Source organism: Bos grunniens, chromosome 21 (genome assembly GCF_055505025.1).
Source record: "Bos grunniens cultivar Pamir isolate PY7600 chromosome 21, Bosgru_T2T1.0, whole genome shotgun sequence".
NCBI lineage: Eukaryota > Metazoa > Chordata > Mammalia > Artiodactyla > Bovidae > Bos > Bos grunniens.
Genome location: NC_141185.1, coordinates 69,918,872 through 69,937,204, shown reverse-complemented (window position 1 = coordinate 69,937,204; position 18,333 = coordinate 69,918,872). Strand labels below are relative to the sequence as shown.

Here is an 18,333-nt window from a genome sequence, read left to right as displayed (position 1 = left end):
GAATTCCTGAGGAAGGAAGGTAAAGATCTTTTCATGTGACTCCCACGTTGGAAATCAAGTCCCAGTGCAAAGTTCTTATGACCCTAAAATATTGCGTTCAAAAGTGTGGATGTGCATCATTGTAAATCAGCTGTACTGGAAGAAATACATTTTTAAAAATTTGGGGGTGACTGCAACTTACAGGTTTGAATTATTTGGGACTTAGTTTAACCATTTTGTGGAATTCCACTCCTGACTCTTTTGTTTTTCTTGAACGTGAATCTGGTGGCTTGGTAGGGTTTTTACTGAAAGAGCAGAATGCAGCAGGGAACTTCATGGCAGCTGGCTGCCTGTTGGGAACTGGGGTCACTGTGACAAAAGGCAGGGTTAGAGCTCCAGTCTGATTAGGATTTGTACTTCCTGTGGTTTGGTGAGCCTTACTCACTCCTGTTCCAAGTGGTCTCAGATAATCAGGATTTAACCAGGAAAACCCAATCTGGCTTCTCCAAAACAAAATGAGTCAGTCTGGTGTGTGCCAAAGTGTATCATTGTCCCCACATGCCAAAGTGTATCATTGTCCCCACCACAAAAATAAAATACTAGAAAGCCATTGAAATGTATGATGGGGAATGCTAATTAAGAGCATTACGATATACAAAATAATGGCTGTAAAAGGCAGATCAGAAAATATTGTGTACCATATGCTATTGTTTTCTGAGGGTTTTAAAGCATATCATATTGTTTGTGTATGTACATAGAGTAATACACACACAGAAAAAGTAATAAAGCTGCTTAGAAACAAATGCTAACCTCTCAGGAACCTGAGCTTATAGATACTTTAATTTTTTTCTTTTTTAAAAACGAATCTGTCTAAATGTTCTACATTGAAAGTTTTTCAGAGTAAGAAGATCTGTTAAAAGAATAATCGTGCATTTACAAATATTAGTTGACTGGCATTTCCCCAGGCATGCTCTTATCAGGTCTGTATTTCAGAGGAGATGCAAGCCATATTTTGGCTTACACATCCGTGGCCATGTGCTGTCAGTAGGGTTCCCTCTAAATGATGATTCTGGTGATGTTTTAAGAAGGGTCCGTACTGAACCCTTCTTCCCTTAACTTGTCAATAAGAATGAATAAGACTCTACGGAAAAATGATCTTCTTTACTATATAAGAACTTTTTTTTTTTTTTTTTAATACGTCCTTGGGGAACATTTAAGAAAAGCAAATACTCTGGCAGGAGGTGTTCTGCTGAGACCAAGCCCAGGAACACTGGGACAAAATTTACCCTGATGCAGCTTCCAAAACAGAAGGAATCCAGTAGACACGTGCATTTAGGTTTTGTCTCAGCTTACTTAAAGTGACAGTGGCTACACCTCTCGGTCTGTTTTGATCCTCTGCTCTCCCTTTGTAGACAGAGGATAAGAACCGCCAGTTGCAGGAGCGCCTGGAGCTGGTAGAGGAGCTGCAGCAGACGCTGCGGAGGGTGGAGACGTTGCCTGAGGTGGAGGCGGAGCAGGCGCAGAGGGTGGCCTCTCTCTCCAAGGTGCTGTTCTGGGTCCCTGGCGGGGTGGGCGCTGGGAGGGCCTGTTCCCCTGCTGTCCCACCGTGCCCCTGCCCATGCTGCTTGGTCCACACAGGAGCGCAGACTCGGGGGTCCTGCTGCCCGTCTGAGATGGGAGCGCTCCCTGAGTGTCAGGCAGCCCCCGCTTCTGTGTCATCCCTAAGTTAATTTCCCTCCAGTTTTGTCCCATGTTCTGTGTGTCCCTAGGACGCTTCAGCTCCGAGTCACTGCTGCTCAGAGTTCAGTCAGCTACTCAAAACCTAGCAAGATAGAGACATCGAAAAATCCCATTCTCGTTTAAGAGATGGCCAAAATAGCTCTGTAATGAACACAGTTTTAAGTCATTATCCATACACTTGTTGAAGAAGTCCCAGCAGGGCACATGCAGACCCGGGGCCCCACTCCCCACTGGCCGTCCCCAGGAGCCCGCGGGTGAGAGGCCGCGTCCCTGGGATATGGCGCTGCTGGGGGCACCATCCCCACTGCCAGCCAGCCAGCCACCCCGTCCTTCTGGCGGGAAAGGTGTTGCCCCGCCCTGCCGGTGGGCACTGGCTGGGCATGGAGAGTCGGGCCGGGTCTGCTGGCGCGGCTGTCGGAAGCGTTGCCCGGGGCTCAGTGAGCACCTGAGGGGCCGTCAGGTCGCGGGCGGCCGGCGGTGTCGGGTGCTCGCAGACCCTGCCAGAGCAGGGTCACTAACAGCCGCCAGGGGGCACCCTTCTGCCTGTGATCTTCCTCTCCAGGCTTGGTTTCTCCTTTCCCCTGGCATCTCTGCTGTCCGTCCCCGGTCTGCCTTGTAGTCCGACCTTTTGTCTTCCGGAAGCTCTACCACTCAGGAGGCTAAACGATTTGAACTTCTTTCCCAGCTTAGGAAGGTAGAACGTGTACCATGTGCTTGCAGCTGCTGCCCACGCTGGCTCACCACAGGCAGTCCGAGGAGGGAGCACAGCGGCCATGGGTGCAGGGCCTGGGGCAGGGGGAGCACGTCTCCTCTCACGAGCTGGTCACCAGCACCCTCCGTGAGCCATGTGTCACACATGAAGCTGTGCAGGCTGCATGAGCAGGTGTGCGGATGTGCCCCCCCTTGAACCCGAGCCCCGTGGTCTGCATAGAGCATGGCCCAATTGCCGCCCCTGCGGTCACAGCCCGAGTGCTGTCAGGACAGGGTCGTTGCAAGCGGAGCTGATGCTGTTCTTGGGCGACAGGCGGGACAGAGTCACGGCAGCATAGAAGATAGGCTGCGCCAGATGGAGGCCCAACTGGAGGAGAAGATCAAGGAACTGCAGCGGGTGCCTGTGCTGACGGGGAAGCGGTGTCTGGGCAGGAGACACGGCTTGGGTGGGGGCCAGTGCTGCCTTTCTCCGCCACTCCCATCTCTGCTGCTGAGTGTGTGCCTGTGTGGCCCCATCTGCTGATCCGGGCATCCACCTCCTCGGGAACAGGGCCAGAGGTGGTCGCCCATAGGTGGTGGGCAGGGGCCAGGGCGTCCCCACGTTCAAAGAGGCTGCTTGTTGCTCTGACTAGCCAGTCTGGGAGCTGCTTGGGATACAGGTGGACCTCAGGACTGCCCCTCAAACAAACCTGAGGTTGCCAGCCTGGGGCCTATGAAACTGAAGGCATGGCGACCAGGTGTGGAGCCTGTTTGCCTCGGACGTGGCACTGGAGTCCCAAATGCCAAACTGGTGTTCCAGACACGGTGTGTAGTAGGATGGCTGCTCCTAGGCAGGAGGAGAACAGTAGTTGCGCTTCGACAGAAGGCGCATCAGGAAAGGGCGATGGTGGAGGCTCACATCACCAAGTCCTGAGAGAGGTTTCCCGGAAAGGTTGGCTACATGGTGATACAGACCATCCAGGAAATGGAGTGGGGATCCCAGGTCCAGCCTCACGTGTCCGTACTGTCCCCACCATGCCTGTGTTCTTGGGCCTGGACTGCAGAGCCTCACAGGCGGGCTCCCAGGGGGCAGTGGTTCTGACTCCCATCGTGAAACCCACAGTGAGGCACCCTCCCCGCTTAGGCAGAGAGCTCAATGTTTCCCGATCAAGGGTGCTCTTCCTTACTTTCAGAACTGCTGCTCAGAGGCTGTTGAGATCAGGATGCTGTTTATGACTAAGCCAATTCAAAGTCAACTTTTGTTTTGCTTTAAAAATCTTTGAATGCTGATGCCTTACTGTGGAAGCTGTGACAGGTTTTCTTTCCTTGGGCTCAAAAATCACTGTCGATCGTGACTGCAGCCATGAGATTAAAAAATGTTTGCTCCTTGGAAAGCTATGACAAACATAGACAGCATATTGAAAAGTACAGACATCACTTTGCCGACAAAGGTCCATATCGTCAAAGCCATGGTTTTTCCGGTAGTCACGTATGGGTGTGAGAGTTGGACCATAAAGAAGGCTGAGCACTGAAGAATTGATGCTTTCGAATTGTGTTGCTGGAGAAGACTCTGCTTTATCAGAAAATAAACTGTTTTTAAATGTATTACAATGGAAAATTTCAAACATGCACAAAAGTGGATGGAGTAGTATAATAAATACCCATGACCCATCCCGTCAATTAATCTCAGCAAATTCTCACACAGAGCCAATCTCAAATAGACCATTCTCTTGTCTTCTCTCCATTTTATTTTTTAATACAGTAAGTCCTAAAACAGCTTTTTAAACCTTGAAATTGATGCTCATTTTATAAAACACAGACTTTCCAACTTTGTTATTACATTTAAAAATTGCTTGAGGTAATTATTTCGTTTTTAATATGAATTTTCATATTGGAAAAGACCCTGGTGCTGGAAAAGATTGAAGGCAGGAAGAGAGCAGATGACAGAGCATGAGATGGTTAGTCGGCATCACCAGCTCAATGGACATGAGTTTGAGCAGATGCTTGCGGAAGTCGAGTTACATTTTCCTTATGGCTAATCCAGTGCTGTAACACGTATAGCATTTCTGGTTTTGAACACTGAATGTGTTTGCATTATAGATGGGTTTAGAGTGTGTGGCCATTATGTGTGGTTCAGAATTCTGAGCAGTCCTTTGTGGGTTCACCCGAAAGCTGAGACAAAGCGTGAGCCTTTCACATGGACTGTGCTGTGCGTCAGAAAGATAATATGAGCCACCTACACAATCTAAAATTTCCTAAAAACAAATAGGCTACTTGACGTCCTTCTTTCACTGCGAATCTTGAAATCCTCTGTGTGATTTCCACATCGAGCTTTGCACCAGCCTGTCTCACGTGCTCAGGGGCTGCACGAGGCGGGTGACTGCTGTGGCCGACAGCACAGAGCTTCCAGGTTGACTTGAGTGACTCATAAACTTGGCCCATTTGACTTGTTTTACCCCATGAGGAAGTGAAGTGGGCTGTAGAGGAATGAATGTGAGGAATGCACGTGAGCTCCATGGAGACACTTTAAAGCAGTGAGGGCAATAGAGTGAGTCATGTCCCCGTGACCCAAACCCCCGCCCCAAGTCCAGCTTCTCTCTACCCACTTCATCATTGTTCATGGCTTACGATGTTTCCTCCAGAGAAACCTTTTCTACACCTGAGATGGAACTTCCTCTTCATTATGGTTTATAAGGGTTAATATTGTTCTGAGTGTTTATATTTGCTAGGGACACTTAGAGAACATTTTCTCAGAATTAAAATGTTCGGAGTTGATACCTACTCATGTAACCTGTTCTGCACATTTTGGTGCAAGTCATTTTATATCCAGAAAGCAAGTGGTGCAGGCTGTGTCATTTGCTGTTTCGTAGGACCAGCTGATTCTAAACCTGGAAACCCTGAGAGCCGAAGTGGAGCAGACGAGACTGTGAGGGGCTCCCTTCCACCACAGGTAGGCTGCTCCCCCGGGCAGCTCCCCTCAGCACTGTCAAGTGTGACAAGGGCCTGTCTGGTATGTGGACAGTATGACTGGGTGTTGCTCATGGTCACACCTCAAGGAGCCTGTAGCTTCGTGGCCAGCGAGAGGGAAGAGACAAGCATCGTTCCTTAGGGTCAAACTTGGTACCATGGAGTGGTAGTCACAGGATTGACAACATTTAAAACCACAGGCAGAGGTTTGGAAGTGGGGAGCCGACCAGTTGATATTTGGGTGTATTCATTTGAGGGGCCTGAGAGACTGTGACACTGATGTTTCTGAAGAGTCACAGAAGGTTAATGACCTGTAGTCTTTTTTATGTGAGTGGAGACTGAGACATGACTTGCCGTTGACTGCAATGGGAGGAATCACCTGGCTTGTGAATGAGGAGAGCAGATTACTGAGCATCCTGATTTTTTCTTACTCGTTGTTATAGGGGCAGTAATTCTTAAGTATTTAAATGTTTCTTTGACTTCTTCACGGAAAATGGTCACAAGTGAGAGAGAAACTTTAGCAAAGGTTATTAAGTGCTTAACTGGTGACATTCATTCATCTGTAGGAAATCGACTACTGCTTGAATCCTGACTTAGGAGACAGTTTGGAGCCCATACTTCTGTGTTTGTGTGCTTAGGGGATCCTTGCAGTTCAGGGCCCCCACCCAGCCTTCTTGTAGAGAAAAGGAGATGTCATTTGAGACAAAGGCAGAGCCAGAAATTGGTCCTGTGTCTGAAACCATGGCAGGTGGAGTTGAAGGAGAGCACGTGCCCTGCAGAACGGGAGGGGACATGGCCGGACTTGGTGGCAGAGCTCTTTCAGGGTGAGGGGCTGGTGCTGTCAGAGGTGGGGAACCCCTGCTCCCCGGGTGGATGAGGTGTGAGGAGGACTGCGTAGACAGTGGAGGAAGAGGAGGTGGACACGGCCTCCTGCTCTTGGGGGTTTTTGGGTAATGAGGAGGGCCCTGGTGCCAAGACCCGAGGCCTGGCACAATTGGGGGGTTAAGATGGAGAAGCCTGGGGCCTGGTCACCATTCCACTGTGTGTCAGTGAGAGTGAGAGATGAGAAGAGGAAGAAGCCGTGGGGCAGGAGGGGCCTCTGTGCTCTGAAGACAGTGGGCCACAGCGGCTGGTGTGAGGGAGGGATGTCTCTAGGAGGCAGCTCTCGAGGGGTCACGACAGTGACTTAGCAGCACAGGTGGGATTTCGGAGTGGGGCTTGCAGGCAGTGTGGGCTGGGTGGGGGGCACTATGCTGGCTCAGGAGGAAGGGAGTGGGGACTGAAAACCTGGCTCACAGGCAGGGCAGGCACGGCGTATTTGGTGGGACCTCCTAGAGGAACTGGTTACCTTGTCTCTGAGACCTTCTCCGGGAGGATAGAGCTTCGGGTGAGGAGGGGGAAAGAGATGGAGGGTGCACCCCGCGAGGGGACTGGGAGGTGATGGTTGGGGGGCTACCCAACCCGGAGGCCTCTGTGGCCCTCAGAGGACCCTCGAGGGTCCGCAGTCCACAGTGGGACTGTGTCGTACCCCCTACCCAGTTCCCAAGGGTGTTCTGGCCCCAGGCCCTTGGTGGAAGTGGAGCAGAGAAGGGAGCAATTCTGTCAGGAGGGAGGGGAGACGGGAGGGAAGACAGGTGTGGCTCCGGGAGATTTCAGACTTCCATCTCCTGTGCAGCACAATGTTCCTCGCAAATCCATCGAGCAGAGCAGCGTGTGACCCCGAGCAAGCTGAGCTTGTTGTTGGCCCTGACCACGTGCAGACGTATGGGGTGTCCTGTCCTTGGAGGAGGGCCCTATCTCCCGGGTTTATGGACTCCTGCATGTGAAAGCGCCACCCTCTTCCCAGGGACAAGACTGAGCAGAGCCCAGGAGGTCCTGCAGTGCAGGTGGCTCACAGTCAAGGCTGGCCACCCTGCCTCTCAGCAGGCCCCTGCTGAGTGAGCTCCTGGTAGCTGCAGGCCCAGGCCTTAGAGCTCAGGGCCCGAGCATCTGTGCTGGGCCTTGTTCAGCCCAGAGTCTGGTGACATGCTCACCTCTGCTTTAATGGGAGACACCAATGGTGCTCAGCTCCGAGCTGTGGGTCCGAGGCCTTTCTGCTGCGGGTTGTCTGAGGCGCCTTTAAAAACACTGACAGCAGTGCAGACGGTGTTCCAGGCAGACCGTTGATTGTGATCCATGGACTTCACATGGGAGAGGGAGGTCAGAGCAGGTGCGGGCCGAAGGGGAGGTAGGGTGCCAAGGGGAAAGCAGAGCAGGTGCAGGCCCCGCCCTGGGACCTGAGAGTGGGCTCCAGGGGGACCCTGGATGCCCCAGCCCCAGACAACCGATCCTGTCCTAGTCCCACACCCTCACGTCAGCACTGCCTTCCCCACATATGGGAGTTTTCCAGCTGCTGGGGATGAGCCCTGAGTGTCTGTGGAGCAGCGGGTGGCCTGTTGCTGTTGGAGCCAGGAGGGCAGTGCCCTCCCGTGGGCCCTTTTGCTGTGAAATTGCCTATCTTCCAAACGGACAGGCTCTGGCTTAATTGACAGAGTGAGCTCTCTTTTCTTCTAACAGCGCTGCTCTTTGCTGTGTTTTTCAGCCAACCCCACTTGGGCAGTGCCCCGGATCTCAGGTTCCCTGCGGTGGACTGGCCAGCAGACTACTCGGGCAATGGGGTGGTGCTGGGATGCCCCCAGAAAGGCAGGCTGGCAGCGCTGCACGGTGAGCCGTCTGAGGCAAGGACCCGCCGCCACCTTCCCATCCCTGGTGGCACCTTGTGAGGCACCTGCCCCCTCACACTGTGGTCCTGAGGTGGGTTTGGAACAAAGCGCTGATACATCACTTTACGTCTTTCCATTTTCCTTTTGCTGGCTATGAGTTTACTTTTAAGGCATGCTTTTTTTCCTTAAAATAACCAATTTGGATAACTTGTGGCTTACTGTGAGGCCCAGCATGGTACTAATTAGCATAGTTTTGAAATCATCCTACGAGTAAATGGATACACATATCCATCAGCTTATAATGAGAAGAATTCTCATTGGAAGTTTAAGTGCCTTTATATTTCCACCTCATTCATGGCATGTATTTGTTCATACATGTCTGTGTTTAGAGCTTCCATATTCAGTGAGCAGTTAGTTTGGGCCAGACATGGTCAGAAGTAGGGCTCCAGTAGTGAATTAAAAACTGTGTGTGTTCTTTATCCACTGCTATGTAACGAATCATTGCAAAGCTTAGTGACTTCCTAGGGAGCAGCTCACAGTCCACAGTACTTGTGCATTGTAGCAGGCAGGCCTGGTTCAGGGCCTCCTGAGGGCACAGACACGGGAAGGCGCCCCCAGGGCTGGATGGCAGGCTTTCAGACTCACCTGGCTGCAAGGGACAGGCCCAGGTCCCTGCCGTGTGGCTTTCCCATGACCTGGCTTTCTTTGGAACACCCTCTCAGAGCGAGAGCATGGGGTGTAGCCTGGGGTCTTTGGCGCCCTGGTCTCGAGGCCACACACCTTCACTTCTGTTTGTGAGAGTGAGCTGCGAAGTCCTGCCTTGCTCAGGGGCTGAGCAGGAGTCGCCCCTTCTGCCTCTTGAAGGGAGGAGGATGGAAGAATTTGTGGACCCCTTTTTAAACTGGTGCAACCTGTCAGACAGTAATGAGCAGGGAAAGGAGACCAGAGTGCCCGAGTTGTCCGAGGAGGAGGGGATGATCATGTGTGAACAGGGTGGCCAGCGAGGTGACACAAGGAGGGTGTCCTTGAACCAGAGACCCGGAGTTAGGAAGAGAAGTAGCTGCTCGGAGATAGAGAAAGGGTCGTGTCAACCAGCAGGGACAAGGGAGAGAGCAGGCCGCATCAGGGAGGAGCCTGGGCTCAGGCCTCAGCAGCTCGAGCCCAGAGCCTGTTTCCTGAGGTGAGGAGGGCTGCTGGGGCGGGGAGCTAAGAGCTGGACCTCAGCCCTGTTGAGGTGGACGAGCCCATGGGGTGTCCCAGGGACATGTCAGGAGAGCAGTCTGAGTGTTCTGGCCTGCATCCGGGAGAGGATTCACTCAGCTCAGGGTGGACTTGGGGTCGTGGGCATACAGATGGCATTTAAAGCCACGAGCATGGTAAAGTCACCAGGCGGGTGCCAGTGGAGAGAGATGGGCTGCAAGGGTAGAGCTCTAGGGCACCCCCCATTCCAAGGATGAGAAGGGCACAAGGGACTGAGGAATAACCGCAGGGAGGGCAGGGCCTGGAGCCCAGGGAGAGACATGCTGGGGCAGGCATGGGGGAGGGCAAGGAGGGGAGGGGGCTTGATAACACGCGTTCCTGGAACCCCCAGGGAGCTGCCCTGCAGGGCAGGGCCCACTGCCTGCTGGTAGAGAACTGGAGACCAGGCGGGGAGGTGGACTGTAGAGGCCACTCCCAGGAAGCTTTCAGAGACCAGCAGAGGGTGCTGCAGGGAGCCCTGGAGGAGGAATCTGCTGGTTCCCCTTGTGTGATTGGAAGGCGAGAGAAGGGAGAGGACGTGCTGACCGGGCTGATGGGGGTGAACCCATAGGCAGCTGGTTTGCTGGACCAGAGGAGGAATGATGGCAGGTGGTCCTGGAGCCAGCAAAGGGGGTAGCCCGGCCCTGGGGCAGGGTCATGATGAAGACAGGAGGCAAGGGCACTGGCCACAGGGGACAGGGAGCCAGCAAGCCAGCACCTCGAGGCTGCCCCTCAGTTCCTTTGAGGTCATGTCTGGGAAAGAAGGCAGGACCTGGGTGACAGTGTGGCAGGGGGGACGTTTTCAGAGAGAAGGGTGTGAGGTGTGAGAGCAGGAGGGCGGCACGGGGCCCCACAGTCACTCGCCCGTGTGTCTCTGATGACAGAGCCACCCTTGCGGTGTGAGGAGCCATCCCCCAGAACAGCCCAAGGGCCTGTGCCCCAAGAGAAGAACCGTGGAGGGGCTGGCCCTCCCGTCCCCTGGCTGCCCCTGCTCACTCCTGTCTGTGGATGTTCAGACCAGCCTGGGAAACGGAGGGCTGGGAGCCTGCGAGGACGGGACTCTCTGGTGAACTGGTACCAGTGATGACCGCTGATAGGAACACAGTGGCTGCCAAGCTGAAGTGTTCTTTTTTCTTATTTTCCTCCAGCCTGGCTGATGGAGGCATGGATGTATTTTTGTAATTTTCGGTTTCTGTCTCTGACTCCATCAGCCCACCCTTGTGAATATCCTCATAGGTATGCCTGAGACCTGAGTGTCACAAGGCCGTCTAGGAACTGGATTGTCCCTGTGCCTGTTTCTTCAATCCTGCTCACTTAAGAGATGGCAGTGTCTCATGAGCATGGCCCATTTATCCACAGTCAGGGCTTCCATGTAAAATTGGGTTCAGTTCCTGATAGACTTGAGCTGCCCTGAATGTCGCTGACGAGAAGTGGTCCTCTCATGCCCAGATGCACACCCTGAAGAAGCAGGACTGGGAGCGTGCTCAGCAAGCCAGCGTGCTGGCCAACGTGGCTCAGGCATTCAAGAGTGACGAGGGCGTGTCTGACGGTGAGGGCGACAGGGTCACCCTCTTCAGCTCGCCAACTCAGCTGTTGCCCAGCGGGCAGGCTGATGCCGAGACTCTGACTGTGATGCTGCAGAAGCAGCTGGACGCCATCAACGAAGAGATCCAGTGGGTGATTGCAAAGTCAGCTCCCCAGAAACTCGGTTTCTCTGAGGAGCTGTCTTCTCCTAGGGACGTCTGAGTGTTCCATAGTAAGAAACCTGACCTCAGGTCTGCTTCAAGAATTTTCAGTTTTGAGATTGCCTTTGATTATAGAGCTCGGTCAGCCAGGGCATTCTGTCCATGGTGCGGTGTCAGCACTCTGTGGGGGGGCGTTGTGGGGTGCCCCCCTCAGCTCTGAGCCCCAAGGTGGGTGAGGTGCAGATGCGGTGTCCCCTGTGGCCCGTGCACACTCCTGTGTCCCTCGGAGCCCCCCCACGTTCTGGTGAAAAGCCACCTGGTGAAAGCTGGGGTTTTGGGGTTGGCAAATTCCCACTCAGATCTGCATTTTCCTTTTTAACTTAATGCAGTGTGAAGACTGACTTGTTGTAAAACAGTGGTCCAAGGACATGTGTTTGAGTTTTTCTCATTTCATCAGTATATTTAAGATGTTTTCTTTAGACACCGTCTTGGCAGTTATAACAATTTTCAAAACGAGATAGAATCCAAAGGCCTGCTTCTTGGTGAGCAGGGGGCCTTGGGTCTGGGTGCAGTCGGGTGGCTGGGGGCACTGAGGCCTGCCTGGTGTCACACCCGCACAGCTATGCCCATGTCCCGAGTCCACATTCAGAGTGGCCGCAGGCCGCTGACCCTGCACAGTACCAGGCAGAGCTGCTGCTCAGACTGTTCTTGTCACGTCAGCCCAGGCCAAGGTGCCCACTCCTGTTGGCCGAGAGCGAGGGGCCTGGGGAAAGGCAGGAGGTGAACAGGACAACCAGCAAATGCAGGTGGTACAGCCTGCCCATTTGACGCCAAGACAGACAGCTTTGTGGGCCGTGTTTGAGCACAGACAAGCTCAGAAAGATGGTCTTTCTGTGTCCCTGCAGGAAGTAAGGAATGGTTATATATTAATGTTTTTATTTTTACAGCAAGTTGTCAGGTAAAAGTGATTTTTCCTTATGCAACAAGTTGACTTGATGTAAATGGTAAATTTTGTCCATCAACTTGTTATCAACAGTGAAAACCTTTCAAGATGTATAAGTAGAAGTGAAGCTGGAGAGTTTACTTCTTGTAACAATCTTGTATTTCAATTTGAAAATCATTTTTTTTGCATAACTGTGTATTTAAAATGCTATATAAAATCATCCACCACACATTAGGGGAGAAGAGCAGAAACTGTGAATTCTAGGTTAATGCAGCACATTGACATGAATCCAGAAACTCACACAAAGCTGGTGGAGAACTTCATCAAGTGATGCATTTGTATATATACAACCCTAAAAAAAAAAAAAAAAATCAACTCAGCACTTCATCTGGTCTGAATACTTGTGTTTCAAAACTCCAGCTTGTTCGTGAATTGCTGTTTTGATTGTACAGAGTTCCCGATTCCCAGTGGAAAAGACTTGAGGCACTGACATGCATCTCTGCCCTGAGAGCAGGCATGGTAAGGGTTGTCAACTTGAGGTACCTTCTCACATGAAAAGAGTCGCCACCAGGGCCCCTTCAGAATGTTAGAGTAAATAAGTAAAATCAAGCATCAATGATCAGGGCCAGTTTGTAAGACTCAACGCTGTTATTCTAGGTTTGAGAATATTCAGAAGAGGAAAAGTAGAAATTTTTGGCAGAGATGTTAATTGAGCAACTGTTTCTGGAATTTGCTAATCATGACACAGAATGCCAGCCCAAATTTATTGTCCAGACAGGTTCCTCTGCTGACAAAGGCAGGTGACAGGTTTTATTCTATTTTAGGTTGATCGAAGAAGAGGAGAACATGAAGCAGCGAGCCGAGGAGACTGACAGCAGGGAGGGCAGGGGGAGGTTAGGCAGCCTCCATCGTTTTAAATCAATGAGCTCCCTCAACCTGCTTGCCACCTCCTCGCATGCCGGCTCCTGCCCGCCCCAACCCAAGCCCAGAAGGAGGCGGCACAGCCCGGCGCGGGAGGGAGACCGGCTGGGCATCATGACTCTGGTATCTGTCTGCCTCCTCCCTGCCACATCCCTCCCCCAGCAAACTCTTTTTTTGTTTGTTTGTTTGGTTTTTGTTTTTTGTCTTTATACCCAGAAGAAAATCAGGTACATTTGCTACACTCAGAGGTCTAAAAGTTTTTGAACTGCCTAGTCTTTAATCATTCCACAATGGCACAGTGACAAATTAGTCTTGATATTTGGACCACCAGCTGAGCATGTCATCATGAACTCAGCCAGAGCCTGCTTCTGTAACCTTGGGCCTGGCCTGTGCTGGGCACAGCAGCTTCATGGAAGTTTCTGTTCTCAGGGAGCAGACAGCTTCGTGAAAGTAACCATAGGCAGCTCTCATGGCATGGGAAAGCCGTGCAGCACATTTTCCATTGAGGAAGCCTGGCTGCAGGGTGCAGGGCATGCGGTGAGAACAAAACCAAGAATCTACACTGGTCTGCTTGCTGATGGACCTGGCTACGTGCTCAGGCCAGCTCTGCATGTGAGACCAGGTTAAAAGCCCAGTGCCCCAGGGCCCCAGGGAAGACGTTGGGCTGCCTCACTTTTCCAAGTCTAAAACTGGGATGACGACCTAGGGCATTTGGTGACAGAGTGTGCAGCTGTAAAGCACATGTTCCAGCTTTCTTGCATGTTTAGCTTAGGTTTTGTGAGTGCATTGCTATTTACCCCATGAAATCACTTGTACAACACTCTGCTTTGTTACTGGACTTGTATTATCTCTTTTTTCTGTTACCACCCATTTCATGTTAGCTGCATTGTTAGTCAGCTTATAATTAAATTAACCGTGAATCATTTTAGCAGCCTGTGAAGTGGTAACTAGGCCATTTTGTGGTCTTCTGACACACTGTTTTTGGAATTCGCGTCATTGGCTAATTAGGTGATATTTAAAATTCTTTGATGATTTCTCTGTGGTTTCATGCTTGATTTCTTTCTGAGTATTTGGAAAAGAACAGTTCTGTATGTTTTCCTTGCTGTTGGAGTTCTCTGACGGTGTGTCTGCTTTCATCATTGGTTTTGATTTCCTGTCTCATCCTGTTGTCTGCTTAGTCGTCGTCAATCCAGATCCCCCCCCAGCGCCCGAGGCTGTAGTTTGCCCATCCATCTCCCCTCCCCCATCCCCCCACTTGCTCTGGTCATAGCAGTGCTGTGGTCCACAGCGTGTGTCCCCTTAGTCAGGTTTGTGATTTGTCTTCATGTCTCATTAAATGGTGTTTTTCCCCCATAGCAGTAATTTGAATTGGTGTATCACAGTGCAGTTACAGGCAAAGGCAATGGCAACCCACTTCAGTACTCTTGCCTGGAAAATCCCATGGACGGAGGAGCTTGGTGGGGTCCATGGGGTCCAACAGAGTCAGACACGACTGAAGTGACTTCGCAGCAGCTGCACGCAGTTATAGGCATAATGTAGATGGATCCTAAACTACATATCATGTGTAATTCATAAATGAGATTGTGCTTACATAAAGAAATGATCCTCTTAAGTGTAGAATTAATGGACTTTTAGATATGCAGATGACACCACCCTTATGGCAGAAAGTGAAGAGGAACTAGAAAGCCTCTTGATGAAAGTGAAAGAGGAGAGTGAAAAAGTTGGCTTGAAGCTCACCATTCAGAAAACTAAGATCATGGCATCTGGTTCCATCACTTCATGGGAAATAGATGAGGAAACAGTGTCAGACTTTATTTTTTGGGGCTCCAAAATCACTACAGATAGTGATTGCAGCCATGAAATTAAAAAGACGCTTACTCCTTGGAAGGAAAGTTAATGACCAACCTAGATAGGGTATTAAAAAGCAGAGACATTACTTTGCCAACAAAGGTCCATGTAGTCAAGGCTATGGTTTTTCCAGTTGTCATGTATGGATATGAATGTTGGACTGTGAAGAAAGCTGAGCACCAAAGAATTGATGCTTTTGAGCTGTGGTGTTGGAGAAGACTCTTGAGAGTGAGTCCCTTGGACTGCAAGGAAATGCAACCAGTCCATTCTAAAAGAGATCAGTCCTGGGTGTTGATTGGAAGGACTGATGCTAAAGCTGAAACTCCAGTACTTTGGCCACGTCAAGTGAAGAGTTGACTCATTGGAAAAGACTCTCATGCTGGGAGGAATTGGGGGCAGGAGGTGAAGGGAACGACAGAGGATGAGATGGCTGGATGGCATCACCAACTCGATGGACATGAGTTTGGTTGAACTCTGAGTGTTGGTGATGGACAGGGGGGCCTGGCGTGCTGCAATTCATGGGGTCACAAAGAGTTTGACACGATTGAGTGACTGAACTGCACTGAACTGACACAATATCCTTTCTGTGTTGGTGCTTGTATTTTAGACTGTAAATCTCATCAGCTTTTGCACAGTTAATGTCTCTATTAGACTCATTAAAAAAGTATCTTCTATGGTTAATAAATTGTAAAGACTGTACCTGCTATTATGCTAGCGCTCATTCTTACATATTTTCACAGGGAACTTGCTTTAATGAATTTATTTTGAGAAGTTTTAAATCAAATTCTATGTCAGGATTTTACATTAATGTCCAATAGGTGGTTAGATTTGTTCAATGTTAAACTAGGTATTATGGTAACTTCCTTATCAGTTAAATTACTAATTTAAAGTATATCATGTTTTTTATTAAGAGAAACTAACTTATAGAGAAATTTGGCTGAGAATAGACAACTGTTAAGGCCTTTTGTTGTACAGAATGCTGTGCTTTAATAAATCATGATGTTGTAATAGAATAATATCTTCCAGAGTAATAATTTTTACTGTTTCTCTAGTAAATCTTGATTGGCAACCCACTCCAGTACTCTTGCCTGGACAGTCCCATGGACAGAGGAGCCTGGTAGGCTGCAGTCCATGGGGTCACTAAGAGTCGGACACGACTGAGTGACTTCACTTTCACTTTTCACTTTCATGCATTGGAGAAGGAAATGGCAACCCACTCCAGTGTTCTTGCCTGGAGAATCCCAGGGACAGGGGAGCCTGGTGGGCTGCCATCTATGGGGTCACACAGAGTCAGACACTACTGAAGCAACTTAGCAGCAGTAAATCTTGAATAGCTTATTTAACTTCTGTGCTCAAAACAAATGTTCTGTTTCCAGTCACATGTTCTCTAAATCTTCATGTCACTTAACGCGTTTGCCATCATTTTTGCTTTATTGTATTTGCCTATACGGATTCTTGAAATTTTAGCTTCAAAGTCACAACTAATCTGGTTTCTCTTCATTTCTTTGCATGCATCTATTGGCCTAGTGATTTAAGGAAGCAGCATTGAAAGGTAAACTATTTAGTAATTAAGCAGGCCTTTGTTTCTCTGTGAAGTATTAAAGAGTCCTTATCGTTTAACATGAATGAATACTGTGTGGTTATGTCCTGGTGAATAATTGATGTTTTAATGGAAGTAATGAAACTCACCCACCACTTAAAATGTGCTGATGGTTCTGTTGGAAATTGGTCATTCGTTGGGACAATTGTAACAGTTTGCCTTTCTCCCACTTGTTTGCCTTCTCATCATCTCATGCTTGTTTATAATAGACATAGTATTATTTATTATTTTTAAAATGTTCTTTACTTATGTTTTTGGCCATGCTGCACAGCTTATGGGATCTTAGTTCCCCAAGCAGGGATCAGACCAGTGTCCCGGCAGTGAAAGTGCCAAGTCTTAACCTCTGGACCGCCATGGAATGTCCACTTAGTGTTTTCTTATAAGAAATGACTGAATCAGAGACATAGATGTTAGATTTGCGGGAAGCCAATTTAATGATGGTGGGTAGCAGTGTGCAGGAGGCTCTATGCGCTATGCACGTGCTTTCTGAGTCTGTCATCTCATCCCCAGGTGAGCTCCAGGCTGCTGCCATCCGCATTCAGCAGACATAGACACTGAGGCTTAGCGAGGCCGGGCACCCTGCCCAGGCTCTCACACCCAGCAGTGCGGTGCGGACTGGTCTGATCAGAGCCTAGACAATTAACTGTGGAGCCATCCAGCCTGCTTTCCTCCAGAGGCTCTCGTGTCCATCACGCCATCCCTGATGGAGGGAGCATCAGGAGGGAGCTCGTTGCCTCTCCCCTTGAGTCTCTTGGATGAGCCCCTGTTGTTGGAGTCCAGTGCCCCAAGTGTTGGCCTTCCTTATCCTTCTGCTGCTCCCAGCCCGCTGACCAAGCACTCCTGGGCCTTCCCGCAGGACTGGGGCAGCAGCGCTCCAGTTCAGGCAGCTCAGTGACCAGGAGCCCTTCTGCTGTGCACAGCAGAGCAGCGCTGTCCCCCTGGGGTTTGTGACCTGGGTATGCCGCTCGCCTGCTCTGTTCCAAATCTCTTCTTTGAAAAGATGTAGGTGCCCCCAGCACCGTGAACTTGGGTGTGCAGTAGGCAGCCTGTGTCTGGGATGGGGGTCAAGCATTTGCTTCCTCCCCTTAGGCCTGCATGGGGAAGTGTCTGACTTGGGATGAAGTTTTCGGAGGCCTGCTGTGACTGCACAGCTAAAGCACGTCCTCCAGTTTCACGGCTCTCAAGTACTAAGACCCAACATAGACACAGTGCTGTAGAAGAAACTTTGGGTTGCTCTTCTATGATGGCAAGATGTCAAATGAGAAAACAGGTTGAGACTGCATTTAACAAGGGCTACTTGTCTCTGCATCACCAACATCACAGAAACAGTATCAAAATGATAAACCCATGTGCACAGACTGAAATGGATATTCTAACTACAATGATTACAAAATGAAAACTGGTTGCAATTTCAAGACTCCCTATCATTGCTATCTTAGATACCATTTATCCAGATGATGTCAAGATAGAAATAAAGTGAGATAAAGTCCGTGGTATTTTCCTGGCAAGAGTATTGGAATGGGTTGCCAGTGTCACTTATGCTTAGGTGTAGATAAACTGTGGTGGGTGCAGCAAAGCTTGGAAATGATTATGAACCACTGCCAAAGTGAAATCAATTGGAAAGTAAGTCAAACATCTTAAAGTATACTCTCAGTTACTAGGCAATAAGATTTCATTTCTAAAGTAGAATATCAATGCAGCTTTTCAAGAAATTTAAAAGTATCTCTTAAAACCAGAGATCTAGGACAAAAAAAAAAAAAAATCATTAAATGTCTCCTTGATTAGCACAGTTAATGACAGCTTTTACTTAGTGTGCATAAGTCAAATAAACAACTTATAAGTTCACCAAATTAAAAACAAGGATCATTCATATCAGAAATCTGAAACCCAATGAACAAAAGATAATAGAACTAACGTCGGTCAAGTAAGTCTCCATGCTGTTTTTCGAAGGGCGTGGAATTGAGGTAGAAAACTCTATGTTTGCTCTTGGAGTAGGATTTCCGTTGAGCACTAAAGGAT

General features: G+C 49.7%; 1 long non-coding RNA gene and 2 pseudogenes across 1 annotated transcript; 2 read left to right on the top strand and 1 right to left on the bottom strand.

The window, feature by feature from the left end:
- LOC147349945 (ankyrin repeat domain-containing protein 26-like) overlaps positions 1–18,333 on the bottom strand; it is a 510,210-nt pseudogene that overhangs the window by 470,324 nt on the left and 21,553 nt on the right.
- LOC147349947 (uncharacterized) lies at positions 1,392–8,376 on the top strand. Its single transcript, XR_015150621.1, has 3 exons — positions 1,392–1,523; positions 5,280–5,359; positions 7,958–8,376. It is a non-coding gene; the product is annotated as an uncharacterized LOC147349947 (long non-coding RNA).
- LOC147349946 (liprin-alpha-1 pseudogene) lies at positions 10,767–11,063 on the top strand (annotated as a pseudogene).